The sequence below is a fragment of the Serinus canaria genome, chromosome 12, assembly GCF_022539315.1.
Source record: "Serinus canaria isolate serCan28SL12 chromosome 12, serCan2020, whole genome shotgun sequence".
NCBI classification, from domain to species: domain Eukaryota; kingdom Metazoa; phylum Chordata; class Aves; order Passeriformes; family Fringillidae; genus Serinus; species Serinus canaria.
Genome location: NC_066326.1, coordinates 15,128,025 through 15,151,122, shown reverse-complemented (window position 1 = coordinate 15,151,122; position 23,098 = coordinate 15,128,025). Strand labels below are relative to the sequence as shown.

At 45.2% G+C, this 23,098-nt stretch overlaps 1 protein-coding gene across 1 annotated transcript in view; it reads left to right on the top strand.

The window, feature by feature from the left end:
• The first annotated feature begins 1,279 nt into the window (after nucleotides 1-1,279).
• Nucleotides 1,280-23,098, top strand: part of SFMBT1 (Scm like with four mbt domains 1) — a 70,045-nt gene continuing 48,226 nt past the window's right edge. Inside the window, exon 1 of the mRNA XM_030227966.2 lies at nucleotides 1,280-1,377. The gene's annotated coding sequence lies outside the window, so the exon portion shown is untranslated. The remainder of the gene's footprint in view (nucleotides 1,378-23,098) is intronic.

The following is a 23,098-nucleotide window of genomic DNA, read 5'->3' as shown; positions in this document are numbered from 1 at the left end:
GTGGCCGGCTCCGTCCTGCCTGGCATCGCAGAGCGTCGCTCAGGAGTAATGGGAGCCCGGCGCGTCTCTGCGGTGCCGCGGCGCGCAGAGCGGCGTGAGCGATCTGCCCGCTGGATGCGTAGTGAGCAAGTTCATGGTTCCATTCGTTCTTCCTGCCCGCTGTTCCGGCACTGCCGTTCTGTTTATTTGTTGGCACTTCTTTGCTCCAGAGACAAACCATACAGTTCACTCTATCCGCCTGCTCTTCGCCTCGAACACTCATTTCGGGTCGGTAGCAACTGGTGTCCAGCACGACGCGAGGGCACGTACTCTCGGATAAGCCCCGGTGCCCGCGGGCTGGGCGAGCCGGCCGAGACCCCGCGGCCCGAGAGCGCGTCCCTCCCGGCGGCGAGCGGACCGGAGCGCGGCCGCAGCGCTCCCGCCGCCGTCTCCGGCCGCCGCCGCCGGCGGGCGGATGCGCTCCCGGGGAGCGCAAAGGCTTTTCGCGCTCTGCTCCCGCTGTCCCCCGCCGATCGGCGGGCTCGTTGTCGGCCATCGCCTCGGTGCGGGCCGGTTGTGCGATCGGGGCGGGGGGCTCTGCCTTTTCGCCCTCCGTCCCCGCCGCACGGGTAGGAGCGCGGTGTTGCACAACCCTCTTCCTTTTTCTTTCGCTTCGCTGCGCCGCGGGCAGCGGCGGCGAGTGCGCGGGGCGCCGGTCTCCGCCCTGGGTGGGGGGGGGACGACACGGCCGGTGCCGCCCGCCCGCTCCCCGCCAAATGCGGCGCTGGCGCGGCCCCGCCGGCCGCGCGGCCCCGCGGGGGGGGGGGGGGGGGGGGGCACCGCCGGTCCTCGCGCCTCGACCGACGGGGCCGGTTCTCTCCGAGGGGAAGGGGACTAAATCCTCGCCGGGGCGGGGGAGATGGAGTCGGGACCGCGCATCCCGCGGCAGGCACCGACCGCCCGCTCGGCCGCCGGGCCGTGCCCCTTCCCGCGGCGCCCGGGCAGGGCGTTGACGCCCGCCCCGCCCCGGCAGAGTCGCGACGGCGGCGCGTCCCGTTACCGGCGGCCGAGCCCGCGCTGCCCCCGGCGCGGCGGGAGCAGGTGTCCGGGGGCAGCAGCCCGGGGCAGCGCGGCGGGGGCGGGGTCGGGGCCGGGCCCCGCGGGGCCGGGCGGGCGGCGGCGGCGGCGAGCTCGGCGCGCCCGCGGCAGGAGGGAGCCGGAGCGCCCGAAAAGCCGTGAGGGGAGGGGAGGGCGGAGGGGCGGGAGGGGGGAGGCAGGCGGGCGGGCGGCGGGCGCATGCGCTCTGGCGGGCCGTGCCATATTGGAATGAGGCAGTGAGCGGAGCGCCGGGGAGCCCGAGCCCCGGCAGCGGCGCAGGGCTGGAAAAACTCCCCGCAGGTGAGGCGGGCGGCGACGGCGCCCGCGCGCGGGCGGAGCGGCCCCGGGCGCAGCTGTTGGGGGCGTTTTGCCGGCGGGGCGCGGGGCCCGGAGGGTTTTTCCGGGCTCACGAAGTTTAGATGCGGGAAAAAGGCGGCGAGGCAGGAGGAGGAGGAGGAGGGAAGAGGCAGGCGGAGCGCGGCGGGGAGGCGGCAGCGGCAGCGCGGGGGGGACGCGCCTTCGGCCGCGCCGAGGAGCGATGCGCGGGGCTGGCCGGGCGCCGCCGCGCAACTGCCCGCGCGCAACTCTGCGCGCTCCCGCCAGGGGCCCGCGGCGTCCCGCGGCGCGCTCGGCCGAAGTTGCCCTCCCGGCCGGCCCCGCGCCCGCCCGAGGACGCGCCCGGCCCCCGCGGGAACTTTGTGCGCGCCGCGCCGCCGCCCCGGCGGGGCCGGTCCCTGCCCGCGCCCGCGGGGGGCCGAGCCCACCGAGCGCCTCTCGCTCGCCCCCCTCCCCCTCAAAATGGCGGTGGAAGGGGACCTTTAAACCCCGCGCCGCTCCGCTCCGCACCCCCGCCGGGCGCGGCCGCGCTCCGCTCGGCGCGGCGCGCGTCCCGCCCGGGGCAGCGGCTGGCGTCGGTCCCCGTCAAGTGGCCCGTCACCGTGCGGCTCTCGCCTCCCGGTCGGGCTGGGTGGGTGGGTGTGGGGGGAGAGGGGCGGGCGCCGCCTCCGCGGCCGCGCCGCCGGCTCTCCCGCAGCGCCGCCGCCCGCGCTGCGGGGCCTGCGCTGCCGCGGGGCCGGGCATTGTGTGCGCGCCGCGCCCGCCGCCGACGCTCCGCACCTCCGGCGGCTCCGCGCCCGGCGGCGCTCCGGAGAGCGACACACAGCCTTTGTCTCTCGGGGAGTCGGTCTGCGCTGCCCGCCGCTCCTGCACCTGAAGTCGTAAATCGGGCGCCGGTGACACTGCCCGGGCGGCCGCCGGGGATGCCCCGGGACGCCAACTTCGGGCTGGGGAGGGAGCGGCGCCGGGGCAGCGGCTGCGGGAGGGCTCCCGCCCGGGCAGCGCCGGCTGGAAGCGGCGGGGCGGAATGCCCGCATCGGAAGGACTGAGCAAGTTTTCCGTCTGTGGCTTTTGCAAACTTGCTACTAGCCCCCCCCCCCCACCCCCTACACAGTGGAAATAATGAAAGGAGAAGAAAAACAGCGCGCGCAGTTAATTGTGAATTTGTAACTACGTTCGCTGTTGCAGTTCTGCAAGGCCCTTATTTATTGAGAAATAGGCCAGTGATCTCTGTTTCACAGTCACATGCGAGCTTTAGCGAAACAATTTTATTTACTTTGGAGAAACTTGTTGCCATTATAAAAAGGTTGTACATGGTAACCCTCATGTCTGTCAGTTTCACCCACTCTGACAGCAGAATTCTGGAGGAAGAGGTTTTGCAGCAGAAGAAAAGGCCTAACTTGCTGCTTCTTTGCTGTACCTTCCTTCCTTCACGGGAGCTGGCTGCTGTCAGTAGCCCAGGAGGTTACCGTAGCGAACAGTTCTGTGAGGCAGAATATAAGGTGCACCACCAAAACTGATGCTGGAGAAAATGATAGTCCACCTTGTAACTTCAGAAATACCATTGTTGCAACCTAGGTAAGGTTTGTGATGTGTGTGAACTGGTCAGAAACATCTGATTTGTAAGAGGAAAAGTTGTTAATGGCAAGAAGTCTTGCTCCTTCAGGAGTGGGGTTGTAACTTGTAGCATCCACAGCATCCAGCAGGATGGATTCCTGGTCTGGCTGCGGTCTGTGATGACTGTTTCAAAACAGCCAGCTGTTAGGACTAAGTAAATCAATGTGAAGATAAAAATAGATCAATTAACTGAAAGCCTAGGTTTCTTGTGCAGTAGGTGGTACTGACATGGATTTTACAATTTAAAACCAAAAAGTTAAAAAGTATCTGTCTATCTAAAAGATCATCTCTAGGGAGAACACTTAGTGGCCTTCCTACCTTCGGTTCAGCCACTTCCTCTTTTGCATTTGGTTTGTGAATTGTTGCTGTGATTGAGGGATGAGAATGAAATCTGGTTCTTCCCAGAACCTGTGTTGGGAAGATGCTTATGGACAAGATGGACAACCAAATACAACTGCTCTCACTGCCTTTTTCAATGACTCAAAGTTAGGAGATGGCACAGGAGTGTTGGGAGAATGGCTTTGCCACTGTTTGGTGTGTCTGCTGGGCACTTACCCTGGGACACCTCAGGATCCTGTCACATTAGAGCTGACACCTCCTCCTCACGGGACACAGCAGGGAAACAGTGGCACATCTCTGTAGTTATTGATCTTTATGGGTTTTCCTTTGCTGTTTTTTTCCCCTGTACTATTAATTTGCCGGTATTGAGTTATCTTATCTGATTCTTAGACCTGGCAAATCTCCTGAGCGATTGCTGCTGTGTGGAAAAGGTGGATTAAGTGTAAGCTGACATGTTAATGACTGATAGAGTTTGCACGGTGTGATCTTTATATTCTGGGAACCCTTTCACTGCCTCATGGGGAAGATGTTAATGAGTCCTGCAAAAACAACATGTGCCATGGGATGTTTTGGTAACGCTTTCCAGGGGATTTTTTGTCATTTCATAGCAAACTAGTGACAACTGTAGACCACAATCTTTCCGTCGTGGTTGCCTTTTGAATCCACAGTATTTGGAATTCACCTTAACATCACAGCTGTGCTTCCAGTTGTGAAGTTTAGCCGTGGCATGATCATCATGCAGTGATGCAGACATCAATACAGTCATTTGGTGCTGGCTTGACTTAAGTAATTGTCCTACAAGTGATGCACTCGAGGCACGTGGCAACTTAATTACACGAACACGCTGGCAGGGAAATGATTCATGTGAAATCCACTACAGTGTCCTTTAAGGGCTTGGGAAAATTAAACCTGGAGGTGCTTAGCAAGGGGCTAAGAGAACTTCCAGTGTCTAAAACCACAGGGCTTGCATTACATTCATTGTTCCTATAATGACATGGCAACCTTAATGCTACAGAATTGTCTTGGGGTTTGGTTTCTTGACTTTTTTAAGTGTGCAATTCTGTGTCTTATAGATTGGTCATTGACTTGAAACAGTGTAGCCTGTGCAAGTTACAAATGTTTTCTGGACCTATAACAGCTTTCTTTTGTGTTGTTTATCTGACTAATCTTGCTTGATGATTAGCAGATTTTATGTGTCATCTTTGTTTTGGTCTCTTGGAGCATCAGTGTTGGTGCTGGTAGTGGACTGGACTTTGTGCTCCCTTCCTTCTGCTTTTGGGAAGTGGCTGTCAAGTTTTAGGTGTTTAAACTTGAAGTGGGTGTTATTTAAAGGTTTTAAGGTCGTGGGGGTTCTGCCTCTCAGGATTACTTTCTTACTTGAAAAGTCAAGGGATAGAATGAAGGGGAAGGAGTTGATTTTTTTGTTTTGTTTTGTTTTGATTCAAATGCTTGTTGAAACGGTGCTGAGGGCAAACACTCTGTCAGTGTGTGAGATCCTGAAAATGTCCTGAATGTGACATTTAGCAGTTTGCATTCTTGAAGTTCAGAAAAAGTAAAAAATGAGAGTAAATTTTTGTCTTATATTTATATTAGCATATTATGATTTTTAAAGCCATGACATCTGTGAAATAATATTTTATTGTAATTATATATTTTTCTGACTTTAATCCATACTTCTTTCCACTGCATGAAATTTTCTTTATATTGATAAAACCTATGAAAGAAGCATTGAGATGCTAATTAGCGCTCTTTTGATTTTAAAATAGTTTTGGTTCCCAGGGTACAGAATATAAATACATTTTTTAAGTTAAATTTCATGCATGTGAGACACACATTTTCTGTTCACTTTGTATCTGTGTTAATTTTTCCTCCTTTTTCCCAGACTTTGCTGACAATCTTTGTGGATTGGTGGTGGTCATATGATAATAATAGTGGCAATAGTAATAATCATCATCATCATGGTAACAATTATCATCATTGTTTTGCCCCTGTGTATGGGTGAGATTGTGGTTTTTTAAGTGTTCCTAGTAAAGGCTGTTCTGTAGAATTAAAGCATTACAGCATGAATTTTTCTCTGCATCCTTAATAGGACATCTCTTAGGGGAATTACATGTTTGAATAGTTTAAATGTTCCCCTGTGAGAAAGGAGGGTGTGAACTTAGGCTGGAACAAGATATTGTGCTTATCAGTTGGGACTCTCCAGGTGACTCTCCACGTCTCTGGGAATTTAGTGAATTTTAACTAATGCAAAGCTGCATGGTGGCTCCTGAGTGGTAGGGGAATGCCCTAATAACCTCTGAAGGTGGAAAGCCATAAGTCTTTGGGGTACTTTAATGCTTTGTTTGGCTTGGGAGTGTTGGATTGTCACCCACAGACACCCCTGAGGAGTGGTCAGCTGGGAACTGTGCAAATAAAGAAGGCCTGAGCCCCACAGGGCTGAGGAAGCCCATGTCCCAAGGACTCTTTCTTCATCTGTCTGGCCCTCCTCTTGTTCCCTTTCTTTGTGTCTTGTGGATTGTCTGGGATGTCTTCATTCATCTTCCAGTGGAGACAGTGATGTTCAGATTTGTTTTCCCTGTGAAAGTTGGCATCCTAGTGCAACACCTGTTGGATCTTGGTGTCACAGAAACCCCAGTCCCTCAGACACGTTTTGTTGACTTGGTTTGGGGAAGAGTCCTGAGAGGGGAGGCAAAAAACTGCACACATGCAGGTATTCCATGTTGCTGTAATGAGTCTGTTTGCTGGGATAACCAGGTAAACAATAATGTTAAACCCTGAAGTAGGAAGGGCTTCAGTGAGGTTTGCAGTAGCACAACCATCTCTTCTGCAATGCCTTGCTCTGAAACTGGGATTTCTGCTCTTTCAAGGGTGGGTTTGTATAAGACAGAACAGCCTTAAGTGACACAAGCTTTTTGCTGCATGGATTACTTGTGGTAAATAATGCACAAGGAAGAGTTTTCCCTTCACTTAAAGTTGGTGGGAGCCATGTATTTTGGTTTGGGTTTTTCCACCCGTTGGGATATGGCACATGGACAGGTTGCAGATGCTTTTACCTACAGGGCAGGTGAGTTGTAGCTAGAGGTAATCTCAGCAATTTGTTCAGATGATGTGGACGTTTAAAATGTGATTATTGTCCCTAGAGTCATCCTGAGCAGCAGTTTGCTGGTGTTCAAGGTCGTTGTTTATGTTGCTGTGGCACTTCATTTACACTGGTTTATTTGCTGTTACACTTGAGGACACTTCTGTTCACTACAGAAATGATCTCTTTCTTCAAACAGATGAGTTGGGAAGGAGATTAGTGAAATGTGATGTTATCTAGAAACTACACAGCTATTAAACCAGCTTTGAGATTCTCTGAGAGTACTGATCAGTGAGAGGAGAGATGCATCTTGGATTACTTTTTTCTCTAAGAGTAAATGATGCAGGGCTGAGTGACCTCCTCTCCCATTTTGGCTGATTAGAGTTGAGGGCTCTCAGCATATCTCAAGAGGTGCTCTGTCTTGCAGAATTGGGTCTTGGGTTGGAAATAATGGTGGTGGTGGGAACCCTGCAAGGTTTTGCTGTTTGTCACTTAATCCTTTTCAAGGATGTGAGGAACTGCAGCAGTGATCCTGAGGTAGATATCAAGTGGACTGGAGAAGATGAACTCTGTCTTGATGTATTTAGAGGCTGTAGTCACTATTTCTTCTGGCAATGGGTGACAGAAAGCCATAAATAGCACCTTCAGATTTGTCATTGTTTCCAGAAGAAACCAATCAAGTCAGGAAGTGAAGGCACTTCCCCTCTGATGCTGGGTGCACATTTATTACAAATGGCTCTGCGAGTCCTGTGGGTGTCTCACCTCTCTGTGCTGGAGCAGGTGATGCTCTGGCATTTCTTATCTTTTATCTTGACCTGGAAAAATACATACAAATGTACCATTTATTTTTTTACTATATGGTGTATTTTTTCCTTTTGTTGCCTGACTGAATGAAATCCATTTAGGATTCCCACCTCCTTGGGAGCTGTAGTAATGTGCACGTTTGCAGCTCAAGCGTGCACTTTGCTCTCTGCACAGGGAGCCATGGCCTCTGGTTTAAAAAAAGAAACTTATTTGTCTTGAAATCATAAAAAATATTTTAAAAAATTTTAAATCTAAGGTCTGTGAAACTCCATTATATTGTAAAGCTTTGTCTGAAACCGCTGTGGGTTTTGGAGAGTATCTTTGGTGTCACAGCAACTTTTGAAAGGAGGCCAATGCTGGCTTTAATGCCCAATGACTTTGAATGAGGACCTGGAGCTGAAAAAGCTGTGGGGTTTCACAGCAATATGGAAGAATGCTAGTGAAGCCTGACAGGGGTATGTGTTATAGGCTTTCCCTCACATATCTATAAATATTTATAAATATTAGTGTTTATTTTTTCCTGATGTCATGTTCCAAACATGCCCCCATTAATGTGTTAAGCACTGAATTGCTGAAATTGTGTTTTTAAGTAAATTACAGGGCTTGTCATTAGGTTCCTAAAGAAATGTCCAGGGAGGGAATGCCAGGCAGACAGGCAGGGGGAGAGCATGGAGATGCTTCCTTGCAGTTGGGCCAGCAAAACTCACAGAGTGCACAGCCTAAAAAAGAAATTATGGAAGGAGGCAGTGATTCCTTCCAGGATTAGCTCTGCTCATTGCTCTTTAAAGTGTTACCACGAGGGTTAAACTAATGGCCCTAAGAAATAATGCAAGGCCAGGATCAGTCACAAGTGTTACAGATACAGCACTAATTGGCCAATTGAACCGAGCTAATCAACTCCTTTTTAATGGATGTGACCATGGGCACGAGCATAGGGAAATCTTCCCCTCTTCCAGGGAGGTTTTTCTCCTCTTTTTGACTAACAAAATCCAATCAATTTGGCTGTGAGGCTTTTTAGTCCAGTGGCCATGAGCAAAAGTCTTCTTTTTCATGGGATTATTTTATACTATAAGTTATTTGTTAAACTTTTTTAATAGATTTTGTGGAGGGAGAAGGAGTTTAATTTTGAAATCCCCTTTTTCTTGCAGGCAAATCTTACATTTTGAACTTGCTCCTTAGCAAATTTAAACATGTATTTTGTCACTCCCCTTAATGAAAACCAGTGTATTTAGGGAAGTGGTTTGGTTGAAGCACATGAGTCCAGTTTGTTTTGATAATAAGCCAGTTCTAGATAATTCTAACCTCACTGCAAGTGTAGAGGGAGTGTGTCCAACAGCTGCTTTGTCTGGTTTTGATTTTTTTACTGGTTCATCTTATGTAAGAAAGAGATAATGACTGGAAACTAAAGAATCAGGGAAAGCTGTTTCTTCTTCTGGTCTTCGTACAAAAGAAAAGACAGCAGAGTAACAGCTGGAAGGGCAAGGTAACAATAAAAGCCAAAAATTTTTAAACTGATGTTAATGTTCCTTGGTTTAACTCTATGTTCTTACTTAATGAATACCAGAATATTTTTTTTTTGTTTCTGCCTTCTCTGTATACACTTTTAAGGTAAGAATACTCATTATCCAATTAAAGCGTAGTTTTATGTCTAATTAAAGTTCAGTTTCCATCTAAAAGCAACTTGACAAAATTATAATTCTTGTGATTATCCAATAAGAAGTGCTGAAATTATCTTTTCATAGTCAATCGAAGTTTTTATTTCTATAGTAAGATTTAATCTTTTGCATTTATATTTTGTTTCAAAACAGTGGTTGCATCTTACTGGGAACTATTTTTAGGTTATTGAGAAATAGAAGTATTGCATAGTTTAGTATGCTTTTATTTAAGGCAATTTAAATAAATGCATTCCTTTTGTGCTGTGATATAGGTAATTGATCAAGACCAACAAAGTGTATTTTGATTCTTCTTACATGCAAATGTGAATGTAGATAATATTGCAGAAAAAATAACTTTCTATCAATTATTGAAGGCATCTTTATAGGAAAATAGCAGCATTGCTGCTTCTGAAGAGGTACAGGTTGAGAAAGCTGGGTCACAGTGGTTACAGTGGTCAGGCTAGATGAGTCTCTGAATGAAGCAGTGTTTTTTGGGTTTCAAAGACTAATGGTGAATGATTTCTTCATTATCTGCCTTACCTTAATGCATCTGATAAACAGCATGGCAAAATCCACTTCAGCGTGTGAAATTGCCCCTGCTGAGATTCTGCCTTAGCAGTGACATTTGAAACAAAAAGCCACTGCCCTGGCTCTTGGGTGTGGCTGAGAAATTTCATTGCATTGCTGGAGTAAGAGTGGCTTCAAGTCTTGCTGAAATTGGGATGATCATAAAAATTGCCATAATGTGTCAGACCAGACCCCCAGTCCTTGTCTCAGCTCAGCAATCTCTTGATCCTTATCTTGAGGATAAGGGGCAGTGCAGTAGAGCTCTGTGCCGAGCAGGAGCCGGGCACTGGAGCTGTTCCCTGCTCTGAACCCACACCTGGTTATGGGTCTGCAGTTTATTCTGGGCCATGTCAAAAGATTCTCAGTCTGTGTTTTCTGCTCCTGGTAGTAGAAGAAATAGGGAATAACCTTTTTTTTTTTTACTTCTTTTTGATCCTAGTTTTGATTGTGCACAGCTCTCGTGCTCTCCCATAGTTGCTCTGTTCAGCTCAAAGAAGGAAACCTGGTGTGCTGTGCAGGAGATGCTGGAGCCCATCTGCAGCTTGTGTGTGCAGTGCTGGACAGGGGTGCTCTTTCTGTTGTGGGTGTTTCTTGTCTTTGCTATAAAACTGGGTTATACATCCATCCCTATTAATATAGAAGTGTTTCAAGTCTCCGATGCTCTTTCTTAACCTTCTTTTTGTGCATCTTCTAGTATTTCCATGGCTCTGTGGCACCAGCACTGCAGGCTGTCTCAAGGGGCTCTGGATTTCCAGAGTTGTAGTACAGTGTTTGTTGTTTTCTTCTCCATTCCTTGGGGCTCTTAATGAGTATGAAATTGATGTTCCAAGAGAATTAGTTGTAACAGTTTCAAAATTCCGAGTTGCAGTAGCTAATTTAGATCCCATTGTATAGGTGAGGTTATTTCTTTTTCTATGTCTTATTATCTTGCCTTTAATTTCATCTGCTATTATCCTTCTGCTGTTCTTAGCAAACAGCATTTATTTTTTATCTCTTGAATGGTTCTGAATTGTCTCAAAACTTTGCACTCATTTAATGTTTGTGTGCTTCCCTTGAAAAGCAGGACACAGTACAGTCAGTAGTCCTCCTGGTATTGTGAACAAATGCTTCTTCTTTCTATCATTATTCCATGACTTTATAATCAGCCTGTTAAGTATGAGATGTACTAGAAGAAGCTCCACAATATTTGAAGTCTCATTGCATGAGGGCACCCTCTAATCTGAGGTGATCACTTGGGTTTGGCCTTAATGCCCAGATTGTTTTATCTGCTTTCTAAAACTCTTGCTTCTTGGCAAATTGGTTGATAAATTACCTTCATTTAATGAAGTGTTACCATTTAGTGATCTTTGACTAGATCTGCTGTGCAGCATATGGTATGGAATTTAACACTGATATTTTCAACATTTAAAAAATATTATTCTGAAGTTCCCAGGTTGTGAAGCTTTTGAAATGCTGGTAATTCAGATATGTATTCCCAGACACCAAGCCTCCATGCTGTGGTGTGAATAGAGCAGTGGGTGCTTCAGTTTGGAAAAGGCCAACATGAACATCCCTGGTCTGGAAGAACAACATCAAATCAGTCTCCTTGTGGTGGCTCCACGGTGCCTTGTGTGATGGACACAGGAGAAAATGCATCTTACATTAATCCCTATTGGATGGGAATATGCCACAATCCAAAGGGTTTACATTCCCCCTGATTTACTTTGCTATAAGGTAATAAGTGTGTTGGAGATTGCTGAACTAAGAAAAGTGATTTCATTTTGCTGTTAATGAGTGTTTATTCTGTCACCCTTTAGAAAAATCCATTCACTCTTTGTCTGTACCTCAGCAGTTTTCTGTTCATTTTGTGGCCATTCACTTCTTCTGGGTGTGCCCAGCCCTCATATCAGGGAAGGAGCTTTTAATCTTTTGTGTTTAGAAGACCCTTTTTATAACCATAAAGACTAACAAAGTACCTTACCGAGAATTAAAGTTAAAAAGTTGCAGAGATGTTGACCTCAGCTTTGGAAAGCTTTTAGAGAGTATTTTTCCAGGCCAGTTCTTCACTCAATTGATGCTCTTGCTTTGCATAGAGATCTGATAATTCATTTTTTTTACATCCCTGTTGCTCCTGGAGCGATTGTGGCAGTGCTGGGCTCTGCAATTTCCGGTTGCTGCTGAGGGCAGCACTTAAGTGGAGATGGTGTAATTTACATCCAGAGCTGCACTTGCCACTTAATGTTTTCTAGCAGCTCCATTTCTATAGGGAGCAAATCAAAACAGACTTGGGCTGTCAGCAGAGATGTGTTCTTTAAACACAACCAGAGGAACGCTTTTCTTTTCCATTTAATCAAGAGTATATTTCAAATTGAATGTCACAGTAGAAGCATGTGATTATAACATACACAGGTATTTCTAGTGGGTTTAGCTCTAAAGAACTTCCAACTTAGATGCAGAATACTGACATGGGGGAAGAAAATGTGGGAGACTTCATAAAATAACTTTTTAAGGTAGTGTTTTCAGGACAAAGGTGTCCTTTGGCTTTTCTGAGGCACTGGGTTTTTTTTTACATCCTGCTACAGTATTAAAATTCTGTTTTAATGATCACAACTGATGATTCAAAAGTTGAAGTGGAACTTGAATAGAAAGCATTATCTCTCTTTTGTCTGTATTAATGAAACAAGGTTGTATGTGACAGCACAGTGATGTCTGAAAATATACATATTGGGCTTTGCAGGGAAAGAGCTGCAAAAAGAATTCAGTGGGGGGGGGTGAAAGCATGAATTTGAAAACACTTTTTATGACAGTGTAAATGTTCCAGTGTTGTCAGGATCAAGCTTTGAAATTGTACTACTAAAAATAGAGAAATCTTTTTCAGTTGCACTGTCTTTTGAGCCCTTAGGCTCAAGTCTTGTTTTTCTCTCTGTATGAGCAGACATGAAGAAAAAAAATCTTAAAATGAGAACAGATTTTCTTGTAATTTTACCATTCCTGATGTTGGGGTAATAAGAGCATCATCCCTTACTGTGAGCTCTTTACTAAACCCCTGTGCTTTAACTGTTCTGGGGCCTGTAGGCCTGGTAATGTTCCTGGGATTCAAAAAGTGTAGTTGAAAGCTGTTGTCTTTCTTTTCTTGCTTTTTTTTTTTTGTTTTCCTTCCTTTTTAAGCTTTCAGTATTTTTCAAAGGGAGTAATGAGAAGGGAGCACATCAGTTAATGAGCAATAAAAAAAGGCAAGGCCATATTTTTGTGGCATTGCCTAGAGAGAGAGAATTCCATGGTTTTGCACAGCTCTAATACAGTAATTCTATTTAGGGGGAAAGATCCAGGGGAAAGCTGTGCCCTGCCATCACAGTTTGCATCTGCAAGGAGTGGTAGGTGACTCAAAGGGAGCTGTAGCAGGTGGAAACAGCATGGACAGTGCTTGGATGGTTTCAGTGGATGGTGCAGGCACAGCTCAGGAGCTGCAGTGAAAATAGGTGCCTGTTTGGCTCCCCAGCAGAGGGTTGGAAGATCATGTTTGGTTGAAGATGTTCCAAGATCATATGAGGGGACTTGTGATGATTATTTATGTTGATGCCTGAAGTCTCTTGGAATTAATCAATCCAGGAAGACCTAGACTGGCATTATAGCCAGCCTGGTGTGTATGTTTTTCTCAGTTTTCTGCAGTTAAAGTGCCACATTTAAAGCCTTGTTACTCTGAGATGTTTTCTCAGCCTTTTATGAAACTTCTCTTACTTCACTTGAAAGGCTCAGGTACTGCTTTAGCACCTAAAGTGTATGAAGTAATCCAGGCTGTGAGAAGGAGCCATATTTCTGTGCTTTTAGCCTCTTGCTATTTCTGCTTGGACACAATGTTAAGAGATGTGCTGGCAGTGGAACTGAAATAGTGGCTGGGCTCTGCTGGGTCAGTGCTGATAGCTGGAGAGGGGTTTTCTTTTCACACACAAGAAGTTGTGTCAGGGCATCAGGCAGCCAGGAGTATTGTGTATTGCTGACACCATGGCAGTGTATTCAAGCCAGCTGCTCTTTGTGAGGCTTGTGGGATCTCACAGGTGGATTGAAAAATATGTTATGGTAGCCAGATCTGTAATTTCACACAGAATTGTGTGTCCTGTAAATATCTGGTTGAGCAGACTTCTTCTAAGAGATTTGTGATGGAACTTGGGACATTGATATTTCTGGGTTGCCTTCAGATAAAAAGGGAAATTTTTGTATATTACCCTTACAAGGCACCTCCTCTAGATATGCATGCATTTCCATTAAAAACCCATTTGCTAATCTGAGCTGGAACCCTTTTAAAACAAAATGTGAATAAAATCTTGGAAAGCAGTGGGAGACCTCAGGACTCTACAGTGAAAGGATTGAACTCTGCCATCCACAGCCTCCTATGAATAAAGTTAGCCTTCTAAAGATAAAAGAAAATTCAATTACAAAGCAAGAAGGAGAGTGAAGGGGTGTAATTAAAACACATAATCCTAAAAACAACATGAACAGTGCTATTTCATGTTATATTTAAAGCAGCCTGCTTTGTGTGTGCAGTTGCTATTGCTTAAGATTATTGATTTAGTTTCCTGGGGGAAACACTTTGGAGAGGATGCGAAAAGGATGACGTCTGTCCGTGTGATTTCACACCAGCATTCTACTTCAGGCAGTTTGCTGGAGAGTTTTCCTTCTCTGCTTGCTAATCTTTCTTTGACAAAAAAAATGAAAAAGGGCTGAAATGAAGTTCTGCTTCTCCTTTTTTCTCACGCTAGCAGCAGTTGTCCTGTCAGCCCGAGGGCTGCAGGCAGCAGGAGGAACCAGAGGCAGCCCGGGGACAGCTCATTCTCCCTCTCACCTCCAATCCAGCACTTGGTTCCCTAAGTTCAGCAGTTTGGACCTGGATTTTCAGAGCATTTGGAGTCCAACTCCCACTGAAGTGATCCACAGAGGTGCCTAAAGCCTTGGCTAGGATGTACAGCCCGAGGTCCCCATGAGCCTGGGAACTGGAGAAGCCTCTCTGGAGTCTGTGCTAATGGGTGCTGTAGTAAATACACATCTGCTCCACTGTGCTGTTCCTCTGCTAATTAGCAGCTTAGTCTTATGCTAATGGCTGGAGTTGGGTTAGACCACCTATCTTCTTGGTAGTGAGGCAATCCCTGGCTGGAGTTACAGCATTTCTTTATCAGGACTGGCTTTTATGGTAGAAATACTGAGATTCTGCCTACAGCAGGGTGAGGTGCTGGCACACACGGACCTGCTCTGCAGCTGGGTCAGAAAGGAGCCTGTAGGTGTTCAGGAGTGATTGAAGGTGACAGGCTGTCCATCTTCAGAGCTCATTCCTTCAGGAACTGCAGCTGGTTTGATTTCACAAGCTGGGATGATGCCTGATTTGATGGAGAGGAAGAAGCTGTGAGGAAGAAAATGTGGGAGGGAACTGGCAAAAGAAAAATGAAGATGAGTATAGAGATGAGGGTTGAACATGAACTTGACAGTCAAGAGGTTTCAGAATGTCTTTTGAATGCTCTGCTCTTAATATCATTCAGTAACTCAGCTCTTTCCCAGTATTCTAGAGATTAATATTACAAATACCTTGGATTATTTAATATTTTAGGCTGATAGCTTGATAAGATATTAGTGGTATTATTTAATAAATTATTTTGTGCAAAAATTCTCTCTGTAAGGGAAATATTTTGAATTATTGTAAAGAAAGTATTAATTTCTTATAGCAGTTGATGTGCATGTCTTGTTATCTGTGTAAATATTGTGTGGAAGCCTAAAGAAAAATTGCTTGAGTAAACTTAAGTCATGAGGTTCCTTAGTCAAAAAACATTATTGTCTCTATTCATCTTTTACCTGGAATACCCTATGTCCTGTTTGTCTGCTTTGTAAAAATAGATTGTGCCATCAATTCAGTTCCTTTGATAAAACTAATAATTAGAAGATATGCAATCAGAAACTAAAAGCAGCTATACTTTTCAGCTGGAGAGAGCAAGTGTGTAATCACTGCTCAGAGAACAGGTTCCCAAATTCAGGTTGCAACCAGTGCATTTGCATTTTGAATCTATAAAAAAATTCACAATCCTTTCAGAAAAAGCCAGTGGAAAACCTGTTTCTGCAAGAGATGAGCTTGCTTGTTTTCTCCTGATCTGCTGGGGGATAGAAATGGAGGCACCTCAGCATGTTCACAGTGCTTTTCATGGACTGAAACACCGAGTGGGACTCGGATCCTTCCCTCAGGATGTGTTTCCTGGCAGCTCTGTCAGACTGAGAAGTTCTGGGCTTCAATCTGCAACTGGCCTTTGCCAAACGTGTCTTGCATTAAAAGTTTCACAGCAGCTTTTAAATGCCTTTAAGTGGCTGTAGTCCTTTGAGGAGTCTCATCTATGATGGGTTTGGTAATTAGCTGCTGGCAGTGGGCTGGTGTTGCTGGGGAATGGAGCTGGGATTGCAGGGAAGGTCTTGATGGTGTCTGAACCCACTTTTGGGATGGATTCAATCAATGATGCAACTGCAGTGTAGATGTTTGGGACTTGGAGACTGTAACAGTGACTTCCAGGTGTTTCATTTGGGGAGAAGTTTTGAGTATCAGTAGAAAACCCTATCAAGGGAAAGGGAGAGACTTCTAAAAATAAAATATATAACAAACTTTTCTGCTTTGAGCAGGTCTCGTGTAGTCTGCTGTGAATGTTGAAAGTCTTTGTGGATTGTTTTTAGAGTTGCTATAGCATACTGTCATGTCAAGCAAATATATTCTAGATGTTTCTGATGCTTCCTCACACAGAGTTACAGGGCTCAGCAGTTTTCACCTGCTGCAGATGCCAAAGAAGTGCAGGGAGTGATTTACAGAGCAGATTAAATACAGGGCAGTGTGCATGCCCACAGGTGGCTCTCTTCCCCAAGAGCAGGAATTTGCCTTTTTTACCACTGCCACTTTTACATGAGTAGGGTATTTCTGCTTTATTTTTTTTTTTTTTGTAATAATTCACCCACACTCTGTCATACCTTTCACAAAAGTTTGTATCTTCCCAGTTTTGATGGGTGGTTGTTAATTCTGAAGTCTGATTGTTATTGTCCCTGCAGTGCTGGGGATACACTTCTGCCAGCACTCCCTTTCAGCAGTGATTTGGTTTTGTTTTCTTATTCATCACAAGCCATGTACAAGGAAATGCACAAGGCATTCCTGTGTGTTTGCAGGCTGTGCATCCTCTTGCAGATGAGGCTGCCTTTGCTGACTTGGTCATAAAATAACTTCTCTGCCAACAGGCTGAATCATTTCCATGCTACAAATACAAAGTTATGAGGGTCCCCAGATTTGTGGGATGTTTTTCTTTCTCCATTGCCTAAAGTTTGCTTCAGGGAAGTAAGTGGAAGTTAATAGAAAGTGAACCTAGCATTAATTCATCTTGAGGAAGGGTGATTTGGAAAATTAAAGAAAAAAATATATATAAACTGCAAAGGCATAGCTTTAACTCTGTTGCAGGTATGCTAATACAGAGTTGATCTTTATGACTTATCCTGTGTCTTTCAATAAGTATTAACTGTAAACCAGGGACTTGTAGCAAGATTCTTTTAACTTGAACTTTATTTAAACTTCTCTGTATTGTTATTCCCTTATATTGGCCAGTAAGACTTCATATGTGGCTGCTCATTAGCCTGATTTTTATCATAATAATCAGTTTTATAAATTGTTGTAAGCCTATAAAGATAGTTTTGACAGTCTTCTGTAGGAAGCTGTAGTGATAACAAATGTTTGCTGATAATTTTTCATTGTATATTTAACTGTTTTTGAAAAGCTTTTATTTAAGTATTTGAAAAGTAGACTGAGCTTAGACTAAAGCTCTTCTCATCAGTGTGGACACTATAATCATGCTAGATAGGTTAACATTGGAAAGCCAAGCCTTTAGTAATTTCCCACTTTCTCCTCTCACCACACCCTGCAGAATGACAAAGCCTTTGTAGACTTTATATAAATAAAAAGGCTGAAACCATTTGTCCTGTCATGAAAACAGCTCAAAGTTTGCAGTAACATTAGTTCAGAGTTGCAGCAGCTAAGAGGTTTAATGGGCCTTCTGTATTCTTGTGGGTTTCCTATCAGGGTTTAAGAACTGAAATAGAATATTGTGTTAGGATAGAAACAAGATTGTGTCTACCCCAATACAAGAAACCCTTAAAAATTATACAAAGTGACATGAGGGAAATAGAGAATTCATGTCTGCTAGTTTGTGCTATCAGTATGATTTTGGGCACAAGATAAAGAGTGTTACAGTGAATACTGTGGCTGGAGGAGAGAGTTTGAGTCTTGGTCAGGGAAGGGGAGGTACCAGTGCATGGAAGGGCTGGAGTTAACAGTGGCTCTCTGAAATAACAGGCTGGCAGAGAGAGAGAGCCTGGAATGGGCTGGCCTTGGTTTAATGTGCACATAATACACAAAATGTTATGATCCATTTTTGATACCTGCCTGGTTTTTGTTGCTTGAAGACCTTCCATAACAATCTTTTCTTTGAGAGACCAGACAAGAAATAACATTTACAAAAAATCCTGGTTTTGGCTGTTGCAGTTTTCAGGCATTGCTCTGTGTAACTGCAGCAAGCCCATTTGTCTCTTCTAGTTGGAGCAGAAATGGGTTGGTTTTGCTGTCAGCTGAGCCCATTTCTGGCCAGGATGAAGGATGCAGGGAGCCTGTGGGCTGTTGTCCCTGCCCTGTGCTACCTGCCTTGCTCTGTGTCGCTGTACAGACACCAGCAGTGGCTCTTGACCTCCCAGCTTGAGCTGCCCAAGCTGCCAGCCGGGGGCTGCCTGATGTGCAGGGCTTCCTCTGCCTCTGTCAGAGCTGCTTCAGTGCCAGCTTTCCTCTCTCACCGTATCTGTGCTCAGCCCAGCTCACAGAGCAGCAGGGAGAGCTCCCAACCTGCCCTGAGTGCCCAGGGGAGACCCTGGCACTGCTCAAACTGGGGAGCACTCCTAGGTGAGCTTTAATGTCTGCCAAATCCCCTGAGCTCTGCAGCTCCCTCCAATAAATGTGTCAGGTGCTTTTCAGCTGCTTGCCCATGACTGATTAGGAGTGTGGGGAAACTGGTGTGCTGTGCAAAATTTCTGTCTCCCTTCTAGTTGATTTCAGTTTCTCCTTAACCATGAATTTTCCTGTTCTTTTGATGATGTGTGGTTCTCCTAAATTTACATCATCTGTTTCTCTGATGTTGTCATTTTATTGTGTATATAAAGCTGAAAGATATTTCACTGAGCAGGTGAAAAGGTAGATATTAGGTCTTGTTTAATCTGATATCTAAGGCAAAGCTGTTGATAAATATGTTTTAATAATTTAGTAAACATTTTAAGGTTTATAACTTAATACTTTTGAATAACTGAGGTGACAGTCTGAGCTTGCTGTTGGAGTAAGTGCTCCCTGGAGCTTATGTAGAAAAATTGGGTAGAAACTTTGAATAAGGAAGGTGTGATGTGAATAACTATAGGGGATTTCTAGGAAGTGCTGACGTGTTCCACATGTTTTAAGCTGTGCTGAAATGTGGTTGTTTTGACCAACCCCAGATCTGCAATTCCTCCACGTTTTGATTAAATTTTGATTTCCTGTGTGACATCACATCATCATGATGTCATGAAACTGGGACTCCTTCTGCATGGTTCCATTCACTCAGTGGCAGAAGTGACCTGTCTGGTTTAGCTTTGGCTCTGGTGGTCTGCTCTGTAGATGCTTTCAAAATGACTTTAATCTTGATTAGCTTTCCCTTTTAAAAGTCACCCTAAGTACTGTCTCTTTGCAAGAATGTCTTTTTTCCACTCAGAGGCTGGCACTGCAAGGCACAGTGGTGTTGGTACAGCAGCATCACTTCAGGTGTCCCCACACAAGTCCCCCACACCTGAGCTGAGCTCCCCAGCTCTGGCTGTGCTCCAGGGAGAAGCTGTTGTGAAGCACAAGTACAATCCAAACCTGGGGGAGGCACCTGTCCCCTCTTGAGACACCTGATAGAGTAGCTCAGCAGTTTAGCACAGGAGCCTGAATCTCAGGTAAGTGGGAGTGTGATGTGAAGGCTTGGCTGGTAGCTGGGGCCTCCCCCAGCTCTGCCAGCAGATCTCCTGTGCAGTTTGCAGTGAGGAGTCACTTCAGACAGCATCCTCGGAAGGATGCCAGATGTTGTTTTCCTGTCTGCAGACAACACTCCCATATTAAGTCTTTAGCTTGGTGCATCAGAGAACAAAAAGCACATGCTGGGAAAGTGGGAGGTTATTTTCAGTTTTGCTGTTTAAAACAGGAGATCTGGAGTGTGAGCCTGGAATCCCATATTGTTAAAAGGGTTAAGAGGCAGTGAAAACTAAACCAAATTTCTCATTTCCCTTTAAAAACTCCCCAAGAGCACTTGATTCAGTAGTTTTTCTTTAGATACTGATAGTAGAATAATTTGGTTACATTATAAATTAATAAGCCCTCATTACATTTAACTTAACTCCTACTTTATTTATTCCTGTTGCCATTATTGTTTTTAGCATCAGTGCTAAAAAATAAATTGGGGAAGCTAATTTTGAATGTCCTCTGCCCACAATTTCTTCATAGCACAGTTTTATAGGCTGTGCTACAGTGATGACTAAGAATCACTGTAACAGAATTGTTTTGGGTTTTTTTTTTTTGGTAGGCATCTGTTTAAGATCAGGATGTTTCTGAAGATGCTGTCATTTATGTGCCTTTTGGGTAGTTACAGGTTCTTGGTAATAGATGTTAATGATGTGATCCCTGTCTGAACTGACTATAAATGCATCAGCTGCGAAAAAATAAATTTGGGGTTTTGCATTAAATGGGAAGGTACTGAAGGCAGAGGCAGAGAGCCAGTGTGGGCTCACTCAAATCCAGAGCATGCCCAATGTCACCCAGCATTGCTGAGCTAATCCACCTTGGCTGAGTTCAGTGACAACTAAAACCAGAACCCATTGCACTTTTAGTCATTTAGATTAAGGGAATGAGAAGATTGTGTTGCCTGAGCAGCTGTGTGGCAGTGCTGGCTGCCACCCCTGAGTGCTGCTCGTGGTTGGGTTCAGTGGCAGCTGCTCACAGGTCAGCACTGCTGGTGCTGCAGAGGTGGCACTGCCACCACTTGGGTTTATTTGTGTTTGTGGTGCCAATGGACTGGCTCTGGAGCAGGGAGGGCAGGAAACTTAAGGGCAGCTCTGAATTTTATCTTCACCTCTTGAGCAGCATTTGGCTTTAGCATCTTCAATCCCCAGCTGCCTCCTAGGAAGGCCTTTTGGGAAAGCTTTTCTGGTCAGCCTTACAGCAGTGGAAGGAGCTGGAAACAGCCAGCCTGAGGAAAAAGCCAGCCAGAAATTCCACATTTCCTCATTTTCCTCACTGTGTTTTCCCCTACATGTGTGGGAGGATTGCATCCCTCTGTATTTAGATGTAGCACTTTCAGATCTTTCTAATTTCTGTTATTTTTTCTTCTCTGCTGGCTTAAAAGAAAGCCAGGACTAGGTAGACAAACTGACTGGTGCACTGGGGTTCATTGCCTGGCTTTTAGAGAAGAGTGCCAGGGATGCAGGGCATGCTGGAAAGTTGGAATGTCACATTCCCTTCTCCAGAGCTCAGCTGCAGCAGCAGGCAGCTGTCCTCTTGCTGCACTCTAGAGGCAGCAGGGTGATGTGATGGGCTGGGCAATAGAGACCTCTGAACTTAAAATTTGCTGCTCTTTAGATCTGTTCTACCTGTGTTACTCTAAGCTCAGGGGAAATCATCTTTATTCACCAGTCCAAAACAGATCTGGCCCCATAAACCAAAGGCAAATTGAGTAAGCCTCAATGAAAATTAAAGAGTGATTGCCCGAGAAGAACTATTAAGTAAAACCCACAAAATGACATTATATTATCCTGAGCAAGGAGTGAAATGACCAGGCTGAAGGGTCAATTTTCCAGGGTTGAACAGCTGGTGCTGTTTGTGCCAGGAGCCAGGTGGCAGGTTCAGAGCACTGGTGGCTGTGGCTGTGCCAGTGCTGTGCCAAATGCTTCTTCTGCTTAGCCAGAGCAGAGGGCTCACAGATGATGCTCAAAGGCTGATGGCATTCCCCACCTGGGGACTTAGCTCTGTGACTCTTGTGATGGATCTGGCATCATCATTGTAGCACAAACATTGGTTTTCAGGTGAAAGCAAGGAGCTGTTTCCTCTTCTGAGCAATGAGTTTCACAGATCTGGCCCAGCTGACTGCATGGTGCAGGATAGATGTCTGAGGCTTTTGGTAGTTCTGGATAGAAGTGTTATTTCCCATTAAATAAAAGTGTTATTTCCCACTGTTCAGTGAGTGCTAAGAGGAGACAGGAAGATACCACTCACCTAAATCATTAATAAGTATCACTGAATTCTCTTGACAATGGACATTTTTTCATGTGAAGGAAGCTGGAGTGCAGGTGCTGTGTTCTTGGCAGTGACTGATGGATGCAGCTCAGAGTCTAAACTGTAAACTGGCTTTTATATTGATAAAAATGGATTTGTGTACCTTTGAAGTTTAGTCTGGTGAGCAGAGATGAATTTTTACATATAAGTAAATGAAACATACTGAAGTGGATAAATGAAACCACTCTTTTCCCCATATTTGGGGTTCAGCCTGTATTCCTGATCTATCATAAATGAAGTTGTACCTTTAAAAGCAGCTGCTAAAGTAAAGATTTTTATTTGACACAAGAAGCTGAAGCATGTTTCCTTGTCTTAACAGGTTTTTTTCCCTTGGAACCAGCACAGTTACTGTGGGATATAAGTTCACTTGAGTTTCAGAGGTACCAGACTGTGCTATAGTATAAACACAGCTGCTATTGAGTAAAATAGCTTCAGTCTTCTCTAAAGTATCCAAGTTCAGTGTTAGTTCAATAATAGATGCTTGTTTCTTTAACTGTTAGTCTGCCTGTGGACTTCCCTGGCACTCTGAAATGATGGAGTTCACCATGGCCTTGGCCTTCCATTAACTGATCAAGGAGGGTGGTGCTGGAGCTTCCCTGGGAAAATCTGCATCTCCTGGCCACCCAAAGGATTGGAGAGAGGGGGAATTCCTTCCTCAGATTGTTGTGTTGGAAGAATCCATGCAATGAGGTGCAAACCATGCTGGTTAAGTTAGTTTATATAACATGCCTGAATGGCAGTTGCTGTTGTGTGTAATTCAAATATCAGCACAGATAAGGTCATCTCCTGTTCAGCACTGAGTGGGAAACTGATCAGGAGTAATTAATCAAGTGCTGCTGAATGCTGATGGATGTGGCCCCTCCAAGTCCTTGGCAATACTGCTGGTGTCAGGGAAGCAGAGTTAACAACCATCCATACAGAAATCCTGATTTTTTTTTTTAATTTTTATTTTTTTGTCACTGTGTGCCTGTGTTTCCTGTGGCTCTTTTTCTGACTGAGAGAAGGTGTTGGTTTTTTTTTTTTTAATTATTTTTTAGCTTATGGAGGACAGCTTATTTAATGCATAGTGAAATGGCATAGTGATACAGCTTAGCTGGTAAATGAGAGTCTCTGCATGGCTGTGCTCATTTCAGACAATCTGGGCATAATGGTTCTCTCATCAGAACCAGCTTTAGTGACACTGATCTCATAGAAGTGTCTCAGCTCTGCAAGTTCTTAGATTAAAAAAGTGAAAGTGCAGTATATGGAATTTTGTCCTTAGGGTAACTA